The 20,580-nt window shown below is 46.4% G+C and overlaps 1 protein-coding gene across 6 annotated transcripts in view; it reads right to left on the reverse strand.

Moving 5' to 3' along the window:
- NCOA1 (nuclear receptor coactivator 1) overlaps window positions 1–20,580 on the reverse strand; it is a 184,069-nt gene that overhangs the window by 129,270 nt on the left and 34,219 nt on the right. The window lies entirely within an intron of this gene.

Raw genomic sequence — 20,580 nt, forward strand, 5'->3', positions numbered from 1 at the left:
CAAATTTGATTTCCAGCCAAATGACATCTAAATAATTATTGACGCGTCTCGGTACTACAGCGGTTCCTTCTCTTCCAAAGGCTCACAGTTATCATACCAAGTCTCTACTGTCATCTACAAACTATTTTGTCAGACTGATGCCAAAGGGTGATAGGCGCTTGCTTGCTGTCAGCTCCTTGGAAAGGCTGGAATTGCAGGACATTTCCAAAGGGCTACATTAGAAGGGATCACTGAGTAATCGAAGAGAGACAATGGCATAGAGAAGAGGTTAACAGTGCAAATGGTAATTCATCCCTAGAGGTGTTTGAGGCCAGGTTGGATGGGGCTTTGAGCAACCCGATCCAGTGGGAGGTGTCCCTGCCCATGGCAGGAGGGTTGGAATTGTACAGGCTTTAAGGTTGCTTCCAACCCAAACCATTTGATGATTCTATGATTCTAACTCTACATGCTGAAAAGATGCATGTTTGAAAGCAGAGTTTAAGCTGTTACAGGTTCCCTGTTCCAACAAAACCAGCATCTACCACACTTTATAAAAATAAACCTGTAATCTGAGATCTGCTGCAAAGAACAATCTTGATCATGGGAACGTGAGACTGACTTTGAATTCTTTCCTGCTTTTTTTTACTCGCCACTCAAATCCAACCATAGAATCATAGAATGGATAGGGTTGGAAGGGACTTCAAACCCACCCAGTTCCAACCCCTACCAGGGGCAAGGGCACCTTCCACTGGATCAGATTATGCAAAGCCCCATCCAAACTGGCCTTCAACACCTCCAGGCATGGGGCAGCCACCATTTATTTGGGAAACCTGGGCCAGGGCCTCCCCATCCACACAGGAAAACATTTCTTCCCAAGATCTCATCTCAATCTCCCCTATTTCAGCTTCAATGACGACGATTAAACGACAACGAGTGGGCTTGTGCGGGTAGCATCAAGAAAGAGGTCATGTCCAATTAAATTCTTGTTATGCATAAATATGCGGATAGACCAAGGAAAGCATGAACGCTGTGGTGGCCCCAATCCTTCAGGATCCCTAGAGCAGCTGGGCGCTGGATTACAAGTAATGGTGCAGTACTGTAAATTGTTTACTTTCTTACCATCCATCATTAAAATATACTTTAAAAGCCTCAGCAGCCTAGGACAGATGCTCTTGCCTTTTTTGCTTTCAGAACAAAATGCAATTTAAAGAAACTAATGGAGAAGAATATCATATATAAAATACATAAAGGATACTGTATATAAAATTACAGAGTTCAAAACTATTTCAACACAGAGTAGGTGTGGAAAGCCCAAAGGTGACAGCTTTGCTATGAATCAATACTTCTGGACTTCGAGCTCTTAATTCTCCTTGCCTTTCATTTTTAACTCTAAAGATGCTTTATTGTTTAGGCATCAAAACAATAATGGGGGAGGCATTAGACACCACAAAATCCTAAATCTCTATTTCAATGAATTTGGAATTTCAATTACATTGGACTTCAAGCATCATTTCATGAGGGCCTGGGTGATGCTACATCATGCTTGAGAGTAAATGTACATAGAACTGTGGAACGGTGAGGGTGGGAAGGGATCTTAAAAGCCCATCCAGTTCCAACCCCCTGCCACGGGCAGGGACACCTCCCACTGCATCAGGTTGCTCAAAGCCCCATCCAACCTGGCCTTGAACACCTCCAGGGATGGGGCAGCCACCACTTCTATGGGCAACCTGGGCCAGGGCCTCACCACTCTAACAGCAAAACTTTCTTCCCAAGATCTCATCTCATTCTCCCCTTTTTCATCTCAAATCATTCCCCCTCATCCTGTCCCTGCATTCCCTGATCAAGAGCCCCTCCCCAGCTTTCCTGGAGCCCCTTCCAGTACCTGAGGCTGCTCTAAGGTCTCCCCAGAGCCTTCTCTTCCCCAGACTGAACACCCGCAACTCTCTAAGCCTGTCACTCTAAGCACATCTCTAATAAAATCATCGCTGTCCTCAGCCTTGTGATTTCAGATCAGTATCTCATCACATTTATTGAATCCACACTGGGGCAGAGCTCGTTACATCCAGAAGCAATTTAGGAGTTTCTGAGAAGCTGACTCAAAAGATTTCATTAAAAAGTATAGCCAACAAAATAATTTTAGAGTGTTCTCTGATGCTTCTTAGTGTTATATCTTAATGATTAAATATACTTAGGAAAAAAAGAAAGGAAGACAACTTTCTAAAACAACCACAACTTCAAGACTTGAAAGCTGCTCCTCTCACAGCATTGTATTTGAGACAACGGGCATGGTGTGGCCAGCAGGACCAGGGAAGGGATTGTCCCGCTACACTCGGCACTGGTGAGGCCACACCTGGAATCCTGGGTTCACTTTTGGGCCCCTCACTGCAAGAAAGCTGGGGAAGGGTCTGGAGCCAAGGGGTTCTGGGAGCAGCTGAGGGACCTGGCACTGTTTAGCCTGGAGAAGAGAAGGCTGAGAGGAGACTTCATTGCTCTCTGTGGCTCCTGGAAAGGAGGCTGGAGCCAGGTGGGGGTCAGGCTCTTCTCTGCAGTGACAAGTGATAGGATGAGAGGAAACAGCCTCAAGTTGTGCCAGGGGAGGTTTAGATTGGATATTGGGAACAATTGCTTCACTGAAAGAGTGGTGAAGCCCTGGCAGAGGCTGCCCAGGGCAGTGGTGGAGTCCCCATCCCTGGAGGGCTTCAAGAGCCGTGTGGCTGTGACGCTTGGAGACACAGTTTAGTTGGCACAGTGAGGTTGGGCTGACAGTTGGACTGGATGAGCTTAAAGGGCTTTTCTAAACTTCATGATTCCATGATTCTACAATTTTTATACAATGCAGAGAGCTCAGATAACCAGCTGGATCTGAATACAATCTCTTGTACTGGAGTTTCTCTGATAGGAATATGTAGGTATAGCTACAGAAAGGAAATTCATTAGTAAAAAAGTAATTTTGAGGACTCTCGTGAACGGAAAAAAAATGGGAAGCAAAGCCTTCATCACTACTCTCTTCCTGCACGCAACAACAACGCTGCTTACACAGCTTCACTGCGTGTTTATCTGTTTTAATTATTTCAGTACAATACTCAAAAAAATATCAAGGCTTTATCAAAAAACAAGTCACTGGAAGTGGTCAAGAACATTTCCAGAAGGATTCATCAAAGTCAGTCTGGAAAACAGCTTTTGCCTCTCCTTCTGCCAGAGGAGTGAAAGGTGCATGGAGGGGGAAGTAAATTCCATGTACAGGAGCATCAAACGCACAGCTGGCAAAGCACAGGTGCCAGCAGGAATGGGGACTCTTAAAGGCAGTTTGGAATACATCGCAGAAGCTTTTAGGATGACACGCTTATCAGCCTGAAGGCCTAACTAGGGCTTTAGAAAGAACGGATTACTGGGAGCAGAGGGTCTGTGCTGATACGCAAGAGCCAGAATGAACTTAAAAGCTTTACAGCTCTTTATCATGTATTTATGCTTATTAAAAGAAATCCAAGATGTCGTAAGCTTATCGGTGTTCATTACTTTAGCTGCTGGAGTGCTTTATCAGAATGGATTCCCAATGGAAATTGAGGATTCCCTCTCCTCGTTTTCACGCACTGTTTCAGCTCAGTCATTTCACCGGTGAGGCTGCAGAAGGTGAGGATGGGGATGCCGAGGGTGGACATCCCACTGCTGCCGCTCCTGCATAGGACTCTGATGCCACAGGTGCCTGATGGGACTGGGATGACAAGAACAACCACTTTACCTCCCAGATACTGGAACCCACTACTACATCAGATAATCATAATTCCTCATATAATTATGGAATCATGGAATGATTTGAGTTTGGATTGGAAGGGACCTTAAGGCCTTTTGAAGAAGCTGGTAAACAAATTGAAGGACAATTATCTAAAAAGTTGTTGAGATTCACCATCTCTCTTCATTACCCAGCTGAAACATCTTGTTTTCACCTTCAAACTCCCAGCTCTCAAATCTAGCATGTTATCTGGATGCTCCATTACTGGAGGTGTTCAAAGCCAGGCTAGACAAGGCTTTCGGCAAACTGATCCAGTGGGAGGTGTCTCTGCCCATGGCACGGTGGTTGGAACTGGATGGGCTTTAAGGACCCTTCCAACCAAAACCAATCTGTGATTCTATTCATTGGCAATAGTGGGGAATTTCTTTCTCCTCCCTTTCCAAAGGTAACTTCGTAACCACAGCACATTCAGCAACTTCTTAAATAACATTCCTTTGTAGCATCAACCAAAAGGGGCTGGGAATGAGCAACAGCTCCACTGGAGGTGGAACGAAGCTGCACTTTGCTGTAGGATCTCCAGTTTCCTGAAATAACTCCTTGGTGTCTCCATTGGAGGGGAGAATTTGATGTACACTTTTCTGACAAACAAGCTAGCAGCAAAGCAAAGGATTCCAAAGTGTCACCTCCAATATCCATTCAAAATCTGCGCAACACACAACCTCCAAATCACTTTGATCCACCACAGAACAGCACACTTAGTTGGTAAAGCCACCTTAAAAAAAGCAGAGGCTGTATACACCGCAAGTGGGATCATACAATGTGCCCAAAACACAAGGATGGTGAGGCTGAGCTCTCTGCATCCCAGATGGATAGTCCTCGGCCCTGTCCCACAATGCAGGACCCTCCTGACAGGTGCTATACCTGCACTGTACCACCACCAAGCCTTGGCTATGGCGGTCTTTTTAACTGCAGATCCAAGTCCCAAAGCAGAGGGGATCAGTGAGAACCAAGCCATGTCTGTGTAGCAGGCACCAGGATAGAGAAGGAGCCCCTGAAGCCTGGTCAAGTGGGAAGCATCACTGCCCATGGCAGGGTGGTTGGAAGTAGATGATCTTTAAGATCCCTTCTAATCCAAACCATTCTATGATTCCATGTCTCTGTAGTCCACAGTCCCAAATTTGGACCAATAATTCCTCCACTGAGCCCAGAAATTCTGATAATCTACAATTATAATGAAATCATAAAATGATTTGTGTTGGAAAGGACCTTAAAGACCATTGAGTTCCAACTCCCACTGCATTAGGTTGCTCAAAGCTTCATCCAGCCTGGCCTTCAACACCTCCAAGCATGGGGCAGCCACCATTTCTCTTGGCAACCTGGTCCAGGGCCTCCCCAACCTCACAGGAAAACATTTCTGCCTAAGATCTCATCTCAATCTCCCCTCTTTCAGTTTCAAACCATTCCTCCTCATCCTATCCCTCAACTCCCCAATCAAGAGACCCTCCTCAGCTTTCCCAGAGCCCCTTTCAGTGCTGGAATCACACTTCATTAAGTAGTGGAATTATACTTCACTCGGGTAACTAGAAAGGGAGAACATAGTAAAACACGGATCTCAACGGAAGCATCCATTATAATTAATACCCAGCAGTGTTTATGCTCCAAAAGGAGAGCACTCCAGCTGCAATTTGCTGTATAGAACCAGGACCAGAAGGGAGAGAACATTGCAAATCCAGCAAAAAGCCACTCACTCCAGCATTCCATGCATTAACTAAGCCAATTTCCTAACCCATTAGCACATCACCTCGATTTCAGCTCCATCCTGAGCTATTCAAGGGTGGTTTGCTGACCACTCATTCCCCTTCCCGTCACGTATGCAACACTGGAAGGAAGCACACTCTCATCCTCATCCTCACCCAAGCAACAAGGTGGTTATCACTAATTGCAGCAGCAAAACAACCTGATGAGAAGGCAAACACATGCATAAAGCAGACGGGAGAAGCAAAATGAGGAAACCTGGGTGAGCTGCCTCTCGCTCGAGGTGTAAAATGGGAATTATAGACATGGACATCACTTGTTAAGCACTATGGGCTTTACATCCTGCACCTTGTAAAGCATCACTGTCTCCTGCACAAGCAACACTGAAAAACTGCTGTAGGTATGGAAAAGGAAATTACACAGATCCAAAGAGAAGGATAATTGACACGTCAGATTCTGGTTCTGCAGGCAGAGTGAAGAGGGTTTCTTAAGGAAAAATAAATCATAGAATCATAGAATCATAGAATCATAGAAACATAGAATCATAGAAACATAGAATCATAGAAAGGGTTGGGTTAGAAGCCACCTTAAAGCCCACCCAGTTCCAACTCCCTTGCCATGGGCAGGGACACCTCCCACTGCATCAGGTTGCTCAAAGCCCCATCCAACCTGGCCTTGAACACCTCCAGGGATGGGGTGTCAACACTCTGGGCAATCTGTTCCATGTCAACTGGAAACAACCATATTTAAAGGATGAGTTTTATTTCTGTACAACAGCCAGAATTGCCTTGCATCAGCACCCAGAAGAGACAAATCATAACAGCCTCCATTATTAAAGAATCATGGAATCATTACAGTTGGGAAAAGACATCTAAGATAATCCAGTCCAACTGTCAGCCCAACACCATCGTGCCTACTAAACCATGTCCCAAAGTGCCACAGCGACATGTTTTTTGAACCACTCCAGGCATAGGGACTTCACCACCGCCCCGGGCAGCCTCTGCCAGGGCTTCACCACTCTTTCAGGAAATAAATTGTTCCTGAAACCTAATCTAAAAAGCTCCCCTGGTGCAACTTGAGGCCATTTCCTCTCATCCTACCTATCACTGTTACCTGGGAGAAGAGACCAGCACCCATCTCGCTACAACCTCTGTTCTGGGAGCTGCAGAGAGCGATGAGGTCTCCCCTCAGCCTCCTCTTCTCCTGGCTAAACAGCGCCAGGTCCCTCAGTCACTCCTCATTACATTTGTGCTTCAGACCCTTCTACCATTCTACCACTCCTCAAATCCCCACATCTTGTCCTTCCTTCCTTGGGCATTATAATAAACCCCACAAATGCAAGACAGAGAAGACAAATCCTCCACTCCAAAATCCTCGGTCCCACCTGAAAGGGACTTACGGGTGTGTTAGAATGGAAGTAAGATATAGAAAAAGAGTTCTACAGCTCTGTTATTTGCAGTCCTACTTATCTTCCTCAAACGGCCAGAGACACTCCAATCCTTGGTTTCAAGAGAATCATTTCTTACAAATGAAAGGAGAGCAATTGTCAAAGCCATTCCACCTGGCAGGAGCTTGGACTCCAGGTGTGCCATCAGCAGAGGTTTGGCTCATCAGACCAACACTGCCCCCAGTGCAGGTCAACACCAGACAGTCCTCCTCCTCGTGCAACAAAAATAATGAACTCCTGTTTCATGTTGGATTTCCCCTGGCTTCACGCAGTACAGGGAAGAAAGGCAGCCAGATATGCCCCACAGCTGTTGCTGAGGAGCCATACCCAAAACCCTGAGAGGAGATATGGTTGGAAACACGTGACTTTCTGCTGGATCAGCTAGTCCATTCATTCCCATCCTCCTCCTGGATCTGCTGTTTTAGTGCTGCCTTCGCTAGGCACATCGCCAAGAAACTCTAAAGACGAGTTAATTTTTGGGGGAGTGGCAGGAAAATTGCAAATCTGCCTTAGATTCATGGAACAGTTTAGGTTGGAAAAGACCTTTAAGACCATCAAAGCCAATCTCTAAAATACTGTCAACTCCACCACTAAACCATGTCCCTAAGCACCACGTCCACATGGCTTTTAAAGCCTCTGCCAGGGCTTCACCACTCTTTCAGGAAATAAACTGTTACTAAAGTCCAATCTAAACCTCCTCTGACACAACTAAAGACCATTTCCTCTCATCCCATCCCTTGTTACCAACACCCACCTGGCTCCAACCACCTTTCCAGGAGCTGCAGAGAGCGATGAGGTCTCCCCTCAGCCTTCTCTTCTCCAGGCTAAACAGCCCCAGAGCCCTCAGCCACTCCCAGAACCCCTCTGTTCCAGACCCTTCTCCAGCTCCGTTCTCCTTCTCTGGATGCCCTTCCTGGAGTGAGGGGCCCAGAACTGCATCCAGGATCTTAGGTGCAGCCTCACCAGTGCTGACTGCAAGGGGACAATCTCTTCCCTGCTCCTGCTGGCCACCCCATGGCTGATCCAAGCCAGCATGCTCTTGGCCTTCTTGGCCACCTGGACCACTGCTGGCTCATGTTAGGCCCCTGTCAACCAGCACCCCCCCAGGGCTTCTTCCACCAGGCAGCTTTCCAGCCACTCTTCCCCAAGCCTGGAGCCTACAGATATGATGATAAAGACATCATCCCCTTTCTGACTTGCAGCACAGAATCCATACTATATGAAGATACGTGTCACTAAACAGTTCCTTTTCATGCTGTTATCACTCACTCAAGCAAAACTTGCAACAGATTGCCAGGACCAACCACAGAACCATTCACTTAAGCTGAAAAAGCTTTCTATGAAGACAAAATGTCTTTCTTCTAATGTTGACACTGTAAAATGTCATTTCTCTACCTCAGAACACGTTGAAGAGAAGATATAGAGTGATATTTAAAGATACTCTATTGAACTGCACACACAGATTAAAGAGAACTATTTCAATTCCAAACGAAAGACACTGTAAAGCAATAACGTATGTAAAATGCACTCCAAAAGGGAATTATTTCTTTAGGACCAAGCTTTAAACAAGAGTGCAATCAAAACCATACAGGAATCTAAAAATATTCAAGCTAGGGGAAACACTAAACAGAACAGCATCTCTGGATTATTTTAAAAGATATTTATTCCCCTTTTTTTTTTTTCCTTCCTTCCTTAAGAGGCTCCCAAGTGCTACCTAGTGTGGGCAAGGTAGCAGAACACGAACCACCATAAAGATCCAGACCATCCGCCATGCAAGGTGCAGGATGAGCATCCTCACGCTATCTCTCTGTAGCTTGTTGTTCACATAGGATGCTTTCCTATGAGGGTGAGGAGGCCCTGCCCCAGGATTCCCAGAGAAGTGGTGGCTGCCCCATCCCTGGAGGTGTTCAAGGCCAGGTTGGATGGGGCTTTCAGCAATGTGACCCAGTGGGAGGTGTCCCTGCCCATAGCAGGGGGCTTGGAACTTTAAGGTGTCTTCCAACCCAAACCATGCTGTGATTCTATAACAGAAATGGCTTTAAAGCACATAAATAGTTGCTGAAATTCTTGATCTCAGGAGCAGACCATCTACAAACATTTTGTGTTCCTGATCACGTTAGAACAAATTAACTCCCTGGTGTTTGAAGTCTGAGGCAAACTTGCTCTGTGGTAATTACCTCTTGCTCACATACAAGTAGCTGCTTGTGCCAACCCAGCTCACTCTTGCTTTGAGAGGCAATGCTCCAAAGCTTTCCCGTAGAGCCACAGCTGCTTACGTTTCTTTAGACAAGTCAAGCCAGCAACGTGCACTCAGAGCCCAGAATGCCAATCGTATCCTGGGCTGTACCAAAAGCAGTGGGACCAGCTGGGTGAGGATGGGGATTCTGACCCTCTACTCTGCTTACATGCAACCCCATCTGGAGTCTTATGTCCAGTTCTGGAATCCCCAACATAAGAAGGATGTGGAACTGTTGGAACGGATCTGGAAGAGGGCTATGAAGATGATCCAAGGGCTGGAACATCTCTGCTATGAGGACAGGCTGAGAGAGTTGTTAGGGTTGTTCAGCCTAGAGAGGAAGTCTTCAAGGAGACCTTGGAGTGGCCTTCTAGTACCTGAAGGGGGCTACAAGAAAGCTGTGGAAAGACTTTTTTCCAAAGGTAGAGACAGGACAAGAGGGAATGGCTTTAAACTGAAGGGGGAATATTTAGATTAGACATTAGGAAGAAATTCTTCATGATGAGGGTGGTGAGGCACCGGCCCAGGTTTCCCAGAGAAGTGATGGCTGCCCCATCCCTGGAGGTTTCAAAGCCAGGTGGGATGGTGGGATGCAGTAGGAAGTGTCCCTGGCCATGGCAGGGGGGTTGGAACTGGATGGGCTTTAAGTTCCTTTCCAACCCAAACCATGCTGTGATACTATGATTCTGTGATTCTAACAACCTATCTTCCCTTGCTTTAGAAAACTCTGTTCAGAAGAGCTTGTTTAGCACATCACCATCAAAGCTTTTGACAAACTCCATTTCAAAACTGCTTCTTAGAGCAGGCCATAGAAAATGATCTTGGACATGTGTTTTTCCCACCCAGTTAAGCCAGGCTGTAAGGGAGAACTCCCCAGTGATTCAGGACATTGCTAGAGAACATGATGCTTTTATTAATCTTGAACAAAGTAATCCCACTCAAGGAGCCACTTGATTTCCAAGCTCCTGGACACATTCAGTGCCAGACGCTTGGGGTGGGTCCGTGCACAACATCTACATGGAGAGGAAAGGTTTGCTGATGAAGATACTAGCCCACAGGTAGTGGCATAATATTGACAGCACCTCAGAGAATCATAGAAGCACTAAGGCTGGAAAAGACCTCTAAGCTCATTCAGTCCAACTGTCAGCCCAACCCCACTGTGCCAACTAAACCATGTCCTAGAGGGCCATAGCCACACATTTTTCTAAGATCTCCAGGGATGGGGACTCCACCATTGCCCTGGACAGCCTCTGCCAGAGCTTCACCACTCTTTCAGGAAATAAATCATTCCTAATACCCAATCTAAACCTCCCCTGGCACAACTTGAGGCTATTTCCTCTCATCCTATCCCTTGTCACTTGGGAGAAGAGACCAGCACCCACCTCGCTCCAACGTCCTTTCCAGGGGCTCCAGGGAGCAACGAAGTCTCCCTTCAGCCTTCTCTTCTTCAGACTAAACAGCCCCAGAGCCCTCAGCTGCTCCTTGTAAGACTTGTTCTCCAGACCCTTCACCACCTCCAGGAGAAGCATTTATTCACTTTATTTGGATTTTCTAGAAGGGTTCACCACAGGATCAGCCACTTAGTCCAAGCTTCAGACTTATAAAAGAAGCTTTGAGTGGGGCTACATGGAGATCAATAAGAATCCAAATCGAAAAGCAACTGGTGGGCAGGCCAAGCAAATGACAACAAAATCCAGAAGTGAAGTTCAGCAAATACTAGTTACTAGAACCGAGAACTGAGATCCAAGGACGAGCTCTGCCTATGTCCATCTAGCAAATGTCTGAGACGTCTCCTTAAAGCTCCCTTGGCTCTGCAAGAACAGGACTTTATCCTCTAAGGAAAAGAGACAGGAAACAGCTCACAAATCTTTTCCATGCAGATTTCAGACCCTTTGGTTACAATTTCAGAAACAGTAGTTTCTTTTCTTTATTTCCAGCGTAGGAAATTACAGACTGGGAGATAACGTTATCTTTTCCAGCTTGCCTAATGAGAAGGGTAAACCTCTTTTAACATCTAAAAATTGAAGTTTGGCTTCACCTTTATGGATTTGCATTAATAAGAAAACTGTACCAGGCAATCTGGGATCAGGGAAGTATGCAGAGGATCAGGGACGGGGAGAGGACATGAGGGATGTACGCAGGGATCTTAGAATCATAAAATCAATCATTTGGTTGGAAAAGACCATTGAGATCAAGTCCTCCTGTAGCTGTACAATATTAAACCATATCCCTAAGCACTCCATCTACCTCTCTTTTAAATCTCTCCAAGGATGGGGACTAAACCACCTCCCTGTGCAGCCTGTGCCAGTGCCTCAGAACCAGTGGTGAAGAAATTTTTCTTGATATCTAATCTGAACCTTGCCTACAGGAAAGCTGGGGAGGGGCTCTTGATCAGCAAGTGCAGGGATAGGACAACGGGGAATGGTTTGAAGCTGCAAGAAGGGAGATGGAGATGAGATGTTAGGAAGAAATGCTTTCCTATGAGGGTGGGGAGGCCCCACCCCAGGATTCCCGGAGAAGTGGTGGCTGCCCCATTCCTGGAGGTGTTCAAGGCCAGGTTGGATGGGGCTTTGAGCAACGTGATCCAGTGGGAGGTGTCCCTGCCCATGGCAGGGGGCTTGGAACTGGATGGGCTTTAAGGTCCTTTCCAACCCAAATCCCACGCTGAGGGATGTACAACTTCACAGGCAAACCCTGCGCATGGTGGACCCAATACAACTGCCTGTAATTCGTTAACTCTCCTGGCAGAAGTGGCCAAGAACTTTACTCAGCAGACAAAACAAAGAACGTTTGCCCCAGGGTGAAATGGATATTTCATTAATTACGTGAGAATTAGGCTAAGATTAAGGGAAGATAGAGACCTCTCTTAGGAGAGCAAAGGTTAAGAACCAAGAATTTGTTTAATTTCATGGATAACAACAATGTGACATCAATAAGAAACAGCTTCCAACAAATGCACTCTTAAACACAGCCCAGGGATTTTGTAACGTTAACATTTGTGTATGGACTGGATCTATTGAAGAAATGCCATTAATGCTTGCCAGTTTCTGAAATCTCTCCATGTGGGGACAGAGACTCGATCTGGGTAAGAACATGTCTCTCTTATTGGAAAATGCTCACCTCCACCACAGTAAAGCCCATTTGCTGCTGTTTTTAGGGATTCTAGGGGCAGGATGGGATGAAGACTTAATTTGGGGTGAAAGACTTGACCATTCTGTTAGACCACCAGATCTGAAGCTAAGCCAGCAGACATGTTTCTGCATCACCACTAAGGAGATACATGTGGGAACATCTGCCACCTGCCCAGGATCATGCTACAACAACCATCCCAACCTCCACAGGCAAAGAATCTACCTGAGATGAAAGTTGTGCCTCACCAAGCTCTTTGTAGCGACAGGACAAGGGGGAATGGTTTTAGAATTTAAGAGAGGAGATAAGAGAGGATATAAGGTAGAGGGTGGTGAGACACTGGCAAAGGTTGCCCAGAGAAGTGGTCAATGCCCCATCCCTGAAAACATTCAAGATGAGACAATGAGCAACCTGATGCGGTTGAAGACGTCCCTGCTCATTGCGTGGCTTGGACTGGATGGATTTAAAGTTCCCTCCCCACCCAAACTGTTCTGTAATTCTGTGATTCTTCTGTTCCTGGTGCACTGCGTTCTCCTTAGCTGTGGGTGCTCAAGGTTCAGACCATTACAGCACATTGAATTGCCATCTAAACACAATTTTCAGTGACTACCCATGAGCTTCCTGCCATTAATCACAGAATGGTTTGGGTTGGAAGGGACCTTAAAGCCCATCCAGTTCCAATCCCCTGCCAGGGGCAGGGACACTTATCCATTAGACCAGTCCGTTCAAGGTCCCACCCAACCTGGCCTTGAACACTTGCAGAGAGGAGGCATCCACCACTTCCCTGGGCAACCTGCACCAGTGCCTCACCACCCTCAGCGTAAAGAATTTCTTCCTAATGTCTAATGCCTAATCTAAGCCTTCCCCCTTCCAATTTAAAGCCATTCTCCCTCATCCTATCACTACACACCCTTGGAAAAAGCCCCTCCCCAGCTTTCCTGGAGCTCTCCTCAGGTGTTGGAAGGCTGCTCTGTCACCCCAGAGACTTCTCCAGGCTGAACAAACTCAACTCTCTCAGCCTGTCCTCATAGCAGAGGTGCTACAGCCCTCGGATCATCTGTGTGGCCTCCTCTGGACCTGTTTCCAACAGTTCCATATCCCTCCTACGCTGAGGATGCCAGAACTGAATGCAGGAATCCAGGTGAGGTCTCACCAGAGTGGAGTAGAGGGGGAGAATCCCCTCCCTCGCCCTGCTGGCCACACTTCTTTGGATGCAGCCCAGGATACAGTCGGTTGTCTGGGCTGCGAGCGCACATTGCCGGCTTATTTTGATTCATTCATCTATAACGGCTGGCTCTTCTCTATGTTATATGGAAGGCCACAGGACTCTATGCAAGCCTCAGGCCAAGACCTCCAAGCCCTGGTCAGCTCACAAGGAAATGACTTCCAAGGACAAGAAGCTCTACTGGAGGCTGTTACTCTCCTCAAGACACAGTCTTCCCAAAGGGTGCTACTATTCCACACAGCCAGTGGAACAGGCACCTCCCTGTCCATTCACACGAAGTTTTATGAGTACACACAGTCTTAATGCTGCAAAGGAGATAAACAAAAAAACACAAAAACCTTAAAATTTGTATATTAATATTATATAAAGACATAAATTATATAAAAATATATCATAAATATATTAATAATGTTCTTTCAAGAGGATTTTGCTGACCTCCAAGCTATTCTCATGGTATATTCCCAGTTGCAGGATGGCCACACATGTAAATGGAAGAATGAATGTCACAATCTTGCAAATAGCAGCCTCCAGCCTTCCAATCTTAAACTTTCCTGTGACACAAACACCCTGAGAGAACCTCTAGCTGAATCTTAAAAAGGAAAATTCTGAGCTGTTTGCAACGTGGTTTTTTTCCCAGGCAAAGAACATGCGATTTCTTCTCTCTGCCCAAACAAGCACAGGTATAAAACCCTCTCTTCCACTGTGGTGAGATCCCACCTAGCACCCTGCATCAAGCCCTGGTGTCCTCAGCACAAGAAGCACATGGATCTACTGGAGCGAGTCCAGAGAAGACCTCAAAGATGATCTGACAGCTGGAGCACCTCTGCTATGAGGACAGGTTGAGAGTTGAGGTTGTTCAGCCTGGAGAAGAGAAGGCTGCAAGGAGACCTTAGAGCAGCCCCCAGTACTGAAAGGGGCTCCAGGAAAGCTGGGGAGGGGCTCCTGATCAGAGAGTGCAGGGACAGGATGAGGGGGAATGGTTTGAAGCTGAAAGAGGGGAGATTGAGATGAGATCTTAGGAAGAAATGTTTTCCTGTGAGGGCACCAAGGCTCTGGCCCAGCTTGTCCAGAGAAGTGATGGCTGCCCTATGTCTGGAGGTGTTCAAGGCCAGGTTCGATGGGGCTTGAAGCAACCTGATCCAGCCGGAGGTGTCCCTGCCCATGGCAGGGGGTTGGAACTGGATGGGTTTTAAGATCCCTTCTAACCCAAGCCATTTCATGATTCCATGACTCCCTGTCATTTTAGGTTCCAAGCACAAGAAACTATTCACGAATCTTCTAAACACAAGGCCTTTAATGGAGGAATTCAGCCTGATCCTGACCCTTCCCTATTTGGCAAGCACTTTCATTTCAGTGATCTGTCCCTAAACAGATCCGTCCAAGAGCTGAAGAAGGCGGGGAAGAAGGATTGGATGGAAATGCACAAATTCCTATATTAAAATGAAATTTTTCAATAACATGATGCTTCCAATGCTTCTGGCGTGAAGCAAGGGATTACATCATTTATTAGAACCTGGCAATTCTGGACCCCTCAACGGCTGAGAATTCCACCCGTAGCAAGTCCTCTCCCTTAAAAGTCCACAGCAGATGCTGAAAATTATCATAGAATCATAGAATGGTTTGGGTCGGAATGACCTTAAAGCCCATCCAGTTCCAACCCCTTGCCATGAGCAGGGAACCTTCCACTGGATTATCTGTCCCTTCATGACGTGTTACTGGAAGTGCCTTCTCCTTCAAGCAAGTAGGTAAGGAAAACCCAACAAAGCCTACTTGTTACCGTTCCTCTCAAGGAAAGGGCCCACAGCCTATTCAGCCTCTTCGAAATAAAACAGCAAGCCCCGTACCTCGAGCAAGCGCCTGTTTCCATGACAAACCTGGCACTCGCTTTGGAGTCTTTAAAGTCGGAGAATGAGAAGCCACACAACACGCTGCTCTGAAGGCTCGCTGAGCTAGAACCAATTCTCTCTGACAACTACGCTCTGTAAACACTAATAACATAATCTCCTTTAAAGTGCTGTTACCGACGATACAGAACCACGGTGAAGTTTCTAACACAGAGATAAAAGCTCCCACAAATATTTGTTTAGCGTTGAACAGTGACACCTGAGCAGAAATGATTCTGATCCAGAGCAGCTCCCAATGAACTGGAGCTGCTTGATTGCTCCATCAGGGCTTTAAAAAGAGGGGGTTAATTTTATAAAGCAGTATTAATATTTTATGATTACATTCTTCTGCATTCCAAACGTATAAATAACTCCAGATTGCTGAATGCTTTGACTGCCAAGAATAGATCCGCTTTACCCTCTTCTGCCTTGTTGTGTTGCAGAAGGGAAAGAAAGTCTACTAAGTGTAATGAAAATACTGCCTGACATCATCAGTGACTCTGGGCTTGTTCAAAGCATTTGTATCTCTAAAAGACCATGAAAGCAACCGGGCTGGTCTGTTTAACCAGGACGTGTAGGAATGCAGCTTTAATGCTGGTGGGGCCTCACCTCAAATCCTGGGTTCAGTTCTGGGCCCCTCACTCCAAGAAAGACCTTGAGGGGTTGGAGCGCGTCCTGAGAAGGGGAAAGGAGCTGGGGAAGGGTCTGGAGAAAAAGCCTTAATGAGAGGGAGCTGAGGGACCTGGGGTTGTTTAGCCTGGAGAAAAGGAGGCTGTAGCGAGGTGGGTGCTGGTCTCCTACAAAGCAACAGACAACAGGATGAGAGGAAATGGCCTCAAGTTGCATCAGGGCAGGTTCATATTAGACATAAGGAAAAAATTCTTCACTGAAAGGGTTCTGAGGCACTGGCAAAGGCTGCCCAGGGAAGTGGTGGAGTTCCCATCCCTGAAGGGATTTAAAAGACAGGTAGGTGAGGTGCTCAGGGATTTGGTTTAGCACTGGACCAGTATGGTCAGACTCAATGATCTCAAAGGTCTTTTTCAACCTTTTTCACCCAAACAATTCTCTGATTCTCCCACATCATGCTATTCTTCCAGCTAACGTACGTAGAAAAACAAAATTCCATTTACCTACAGCAGAAGTTGCACTGGCCAGTTTATTGGGATATGGAAAAGAAATGACACGGGGGGGGAGGAAAAAGCCTGTATAACAGCAGACCAGTTCTGCAGAGCAATACTGTGTGTTTTTCTAATACATAATACATCAAACAGCTTAAAAAAAATAATCTCATTTCTGACAGAACAAATATTCAAGGGCACAAAACACTGGTTTAAATTATTTCACTTATAAAGAAGAAGAAAAAACTCTCTGCAGAGTAAGTGGACTTGAAGCTCTGTGCCAGCAGCTGCAGAGCTTCTACAGGACGCGATGGCCAGCAGAAAGCAATTGCAGCTATAAAGCCACAAAACCAACTCTTGTGTACCCCCGTTACAAGTTACGCCTTCACGCTATACATCACAACACCACGAGATCCTGAAGCCCAAGTGCATCTGCAGCTCCCAGCATGCCAGCACTTACTTCCCCCTCATCTGATTGGTGGGAAACACTTTGGTCAAGAGAAAATTTCTTCCTTCACTGGATATGTAGGGACAGATCTTTCCCTCCCCACAGCAGGAGCAGCTTATGCGGTTAACACTGACAAACCCGCATAATTCCAACTCCTCAGTGCTACAACAGGAAACTAGATCCCCTAACTTCCTTGGGAACAATCCTTCAGAATCTTCCAACCCAAACCATTCTATGATTCTATGATTCTTTGATTTCTCCAGTATATAAATCATGGAATCATGGAATGGTTTGGCTCAGAAGGGACCTTAAAGATCATCCAGTTCCAACTTCCTGCCAAGGGCATAAACACCTTACTTTGGATCGGGTTGCTCAAAGTGCCATCCAGTCTGGCCTCGAACACCTCCAGGGATGGAGCAGCCACCACTTCTCTCAGCAACCTGGGCCAGGGCCTCACCATCCTCACAGCAAAACATTTCTACCCAAGATCTCATCTCAATCTCTGCTCTTTCAGATTCTAACCATTCACCCTCATCCTGTCCCTGCACTCCCCAATCAAGAGCCCCTCCCCAGCTTCCCTAGAGCCCCTTTTGGTACTGGAGGCTGCTATACGGTCTTTGCAGAGCCTTCTCTTCTGCAGGCTGAACAACCCCAACTCTCTCAACCTGTCCTCATAGTGGAGGTACTCCAGCCCCCGGATCATCTTTGTGGCCTCCTCTGGACTCGCTCCGACAGATCCATGTCCTTCCTGTTGTGAAGACTCCAGCCCTGAACAGCAGGCTCCAGCTGAGGTCTCACCAGAGCAGAGCAGAGGAGGAAAGAGTGAAGGAGATGGGAGAAAAAGAAATAAAGAAAAAGAAATTGCATACGCAGCATTATGACCAAAATTACTTCTGTCATATCTCCTTAGCTTGAAAGGCATATTTATTTTCTCCTAACTGCCTGCCTTGTAAAGTCACCTGGGAGCTCAACATCGATGTAACTTGTGCTTTGGAACAAAGCCTCTGCAATTAGAATATTTCATTACAGTACCAGGTATATTAAACACATTTCTACCTTATTCTTTGTTGGTTTTACTTACTTGAATCAGTAATTTTGTTTCTCCTTACAGAATGCCAGGAAGGGTTGTGCTATGAGTAAATAAAATATTTAAGATCCTGTTCTCCTACAAAGCGATTGCATGTGTTAATGTAAACCAGCAGCAAGCGTTTTCCTTCTACGCCCCTTAAAGGAACACTGACATTTATAGGGAAGGACCCTAGGGAAATCACAGTGGTGCACACCACAATGGGTATTTCTACCTTGAAAATCATGAACAAATCCACTTTAAAAATACCATGCGTAGCCCCAAGGCCATGAGCAGAGGAAAGTGGTTCAGCAGGTAAAACGAGACAGCACGCACGCTCCAAGAACCCAACTGAACACACGGCGACAGTTCTGGCATAGAAACCCTGCGCAGTAGTGTCTGAGGCTGCTCAGGGTGGGCTTTTTAGTTTGCTATCATCCAGCTAAATAAACCGGCTCTGTCTGCAAAACGCCAGGACCTCCAGCAATTACCCCCGACATCCTAATTGACTCAGGAACTGGAGGTTTTAATTCCTGAAGCATCGACTCTGCAGTTTGATTTAATTTCCCATCATCTTCAACAATAGATGACTTTTATCCAGGCTTTGCCTCTTGGAGATTACTCAGGGAGAGGTAAAACACAAGGAGCAGTGGAGAAATAACAGAGGGAACATTAGCAGTCGTGTCTGGGAGGCTGTCATTTGCACACGTTCTACTGCAAAATAATCCTTGCGTTATGAGTCAGAGGATAAAGGTAAAAACCTGTCAGAGGTCAGGGTCAATATTAGCAAAATGAGACTTTTCCAGCAGCCCCTTCCCATACATGATTATAGAATCATAGAATGGTTTATGTTGGAAGGGACCTTAAAGCCCATCCAGTTCCAACCCCTTGCCATGGGCAGGGACACCTCCCACTGGATCAGGTTGCTCAAAGCCCCATCCAACCTGGCTTTGAACACCTCCAGGGATGGGGCAGCCACCACTCCTCTCGCAAACCTGGGACAGAGCCTCACCTCCCTCACAGGAAAACATTTCTTCCCAAGATCTCATTTCAGTGTCTCTTCTTGCAGCTCAAAACCATTCCCCTTCAACCTACCCGTGCACTCTCTGATCAAGAGTCCCTCCCCAGCTTTCCTGAAGCCCCTTTCAGTATTGTGAGGCTGCTCCAAGATCTCTGCATGCTGTTCATCTCCATAAGGGGACACCATGAGGTTTTCAGCATTTTTACAGTTTCTCTGGTCTTCACTTGGGGTTTCAACAAATAAAGCATTAAAAAAAAACCCCAAAACTGATAAAGCAAACTCTTGCTCCAGATGATCTGAGGGTTGGAGCACCTCCCATACAAGGATAGGCTGAGACAGCTGGGCTTATTCAGCCTGGAGAAGAGAAGGCTCCACAGAGACCTTATAGCGGTCTTCTAGTATTGAAAGGGACTACAGAGCATAAACAAAACCCCTCAAAGACTTTGCCACCAGGTTTCCTGCAAGCCAAAAAGACCCCTCAAACTGCATTTCTATGGAAATGAATCCATGTTTTGTACGTGGAGACTAAGTCAGCCCACAGATAACCATCCCGATTAATAAAGCAAAAGCCCTTTTCCCCAGATTTAGCAAGCCTAATAGGTTAAAGTACGTGTCACACCCTTTCTCTACACCCACTACATAACTCCTGGCTTTGTTATGTAGACAAGCAGGCAACCAGCTTAGTAAGCATCTCGTATTTACAAAAGGCTTCTCCATTCGCTCTCAGATATTATGTAAACTAAGCCTTTGCGAGAGAGATATCCATGGCAGAACAGGCAAAACAGACATTTCCCAAAAGGATCACTATTTTGAAACAATACTTTCCAGGCTGGCCCGCACACTGCTGACCCACGCGGACAATTAAAAACACAAGGGCACCAAACAATTATGGGTTTGTGACTGGCACAAAGGAAAGGGGAATCAGTCCTCAAAGTCAATGTCAGCTTTGCAGGGGCATATATGGTGATTTGTAGAGGATAAACGTGCAGAGCTCCGATGTTCCCATCTATTTTTGGTAGGAACTGGTAGAGAAATACGGCTGGAGAAAGGAAGGGGAGAGACTCAGCATGCTCAAAAGCAGAGGAGTTAACAGCAATGTGAATGTGCAGCATCGCCAGCAGAGCACAGCCTTCTCCCAGCACCCCTGCCATGCCAGACTCCACCTCTCTTGGTCTGCAGCAGAAGGAAACGAAGAGGCTAAGACCAAAGAATCATAGAATCATGGAATGCTTTGCGTCAGAAGGGACCTTAAAAGCCCCTGCAGTTCCAACCAGACTGATCAAAGCCCAACCCAGTCAGGCCTTGAACACCTCTAGGGATGGGGCAGCCACCACTGCTCTGGGAAACCTGGGCCAGGGCCTCACTACCCTCACAGCAAAACATTTCTGCCTAAGATCTCATCTCATTCTCCCCTTTTTCAGCTTCAAACCCTTCCCCCTAGCCCCATCCCTGCACTCCCTGATCAGGAGTCCCTCCCCAGCTTTCCGGGAGACCCTTTCAGTACTGGGAGCCTGCTATAAGATCGTCACATGCTGCTCATCTC

Source organism: Cuculus canorus, chromosome 3 (genome assembly GCF_017976375.1).
Source record: "Cuculus canorus isolate bCucCan1 chromosome 3, bCucCan1.pri, whole genome shotgun sequence".
In the NCBI taxonomy this organism is placed as follows: domain Eukaryota; kingdom Metazoa; phylum Chordata; class Aves; order Cuculiformes; family Cuculidae; genus Cuculus; species Cuculus canorus.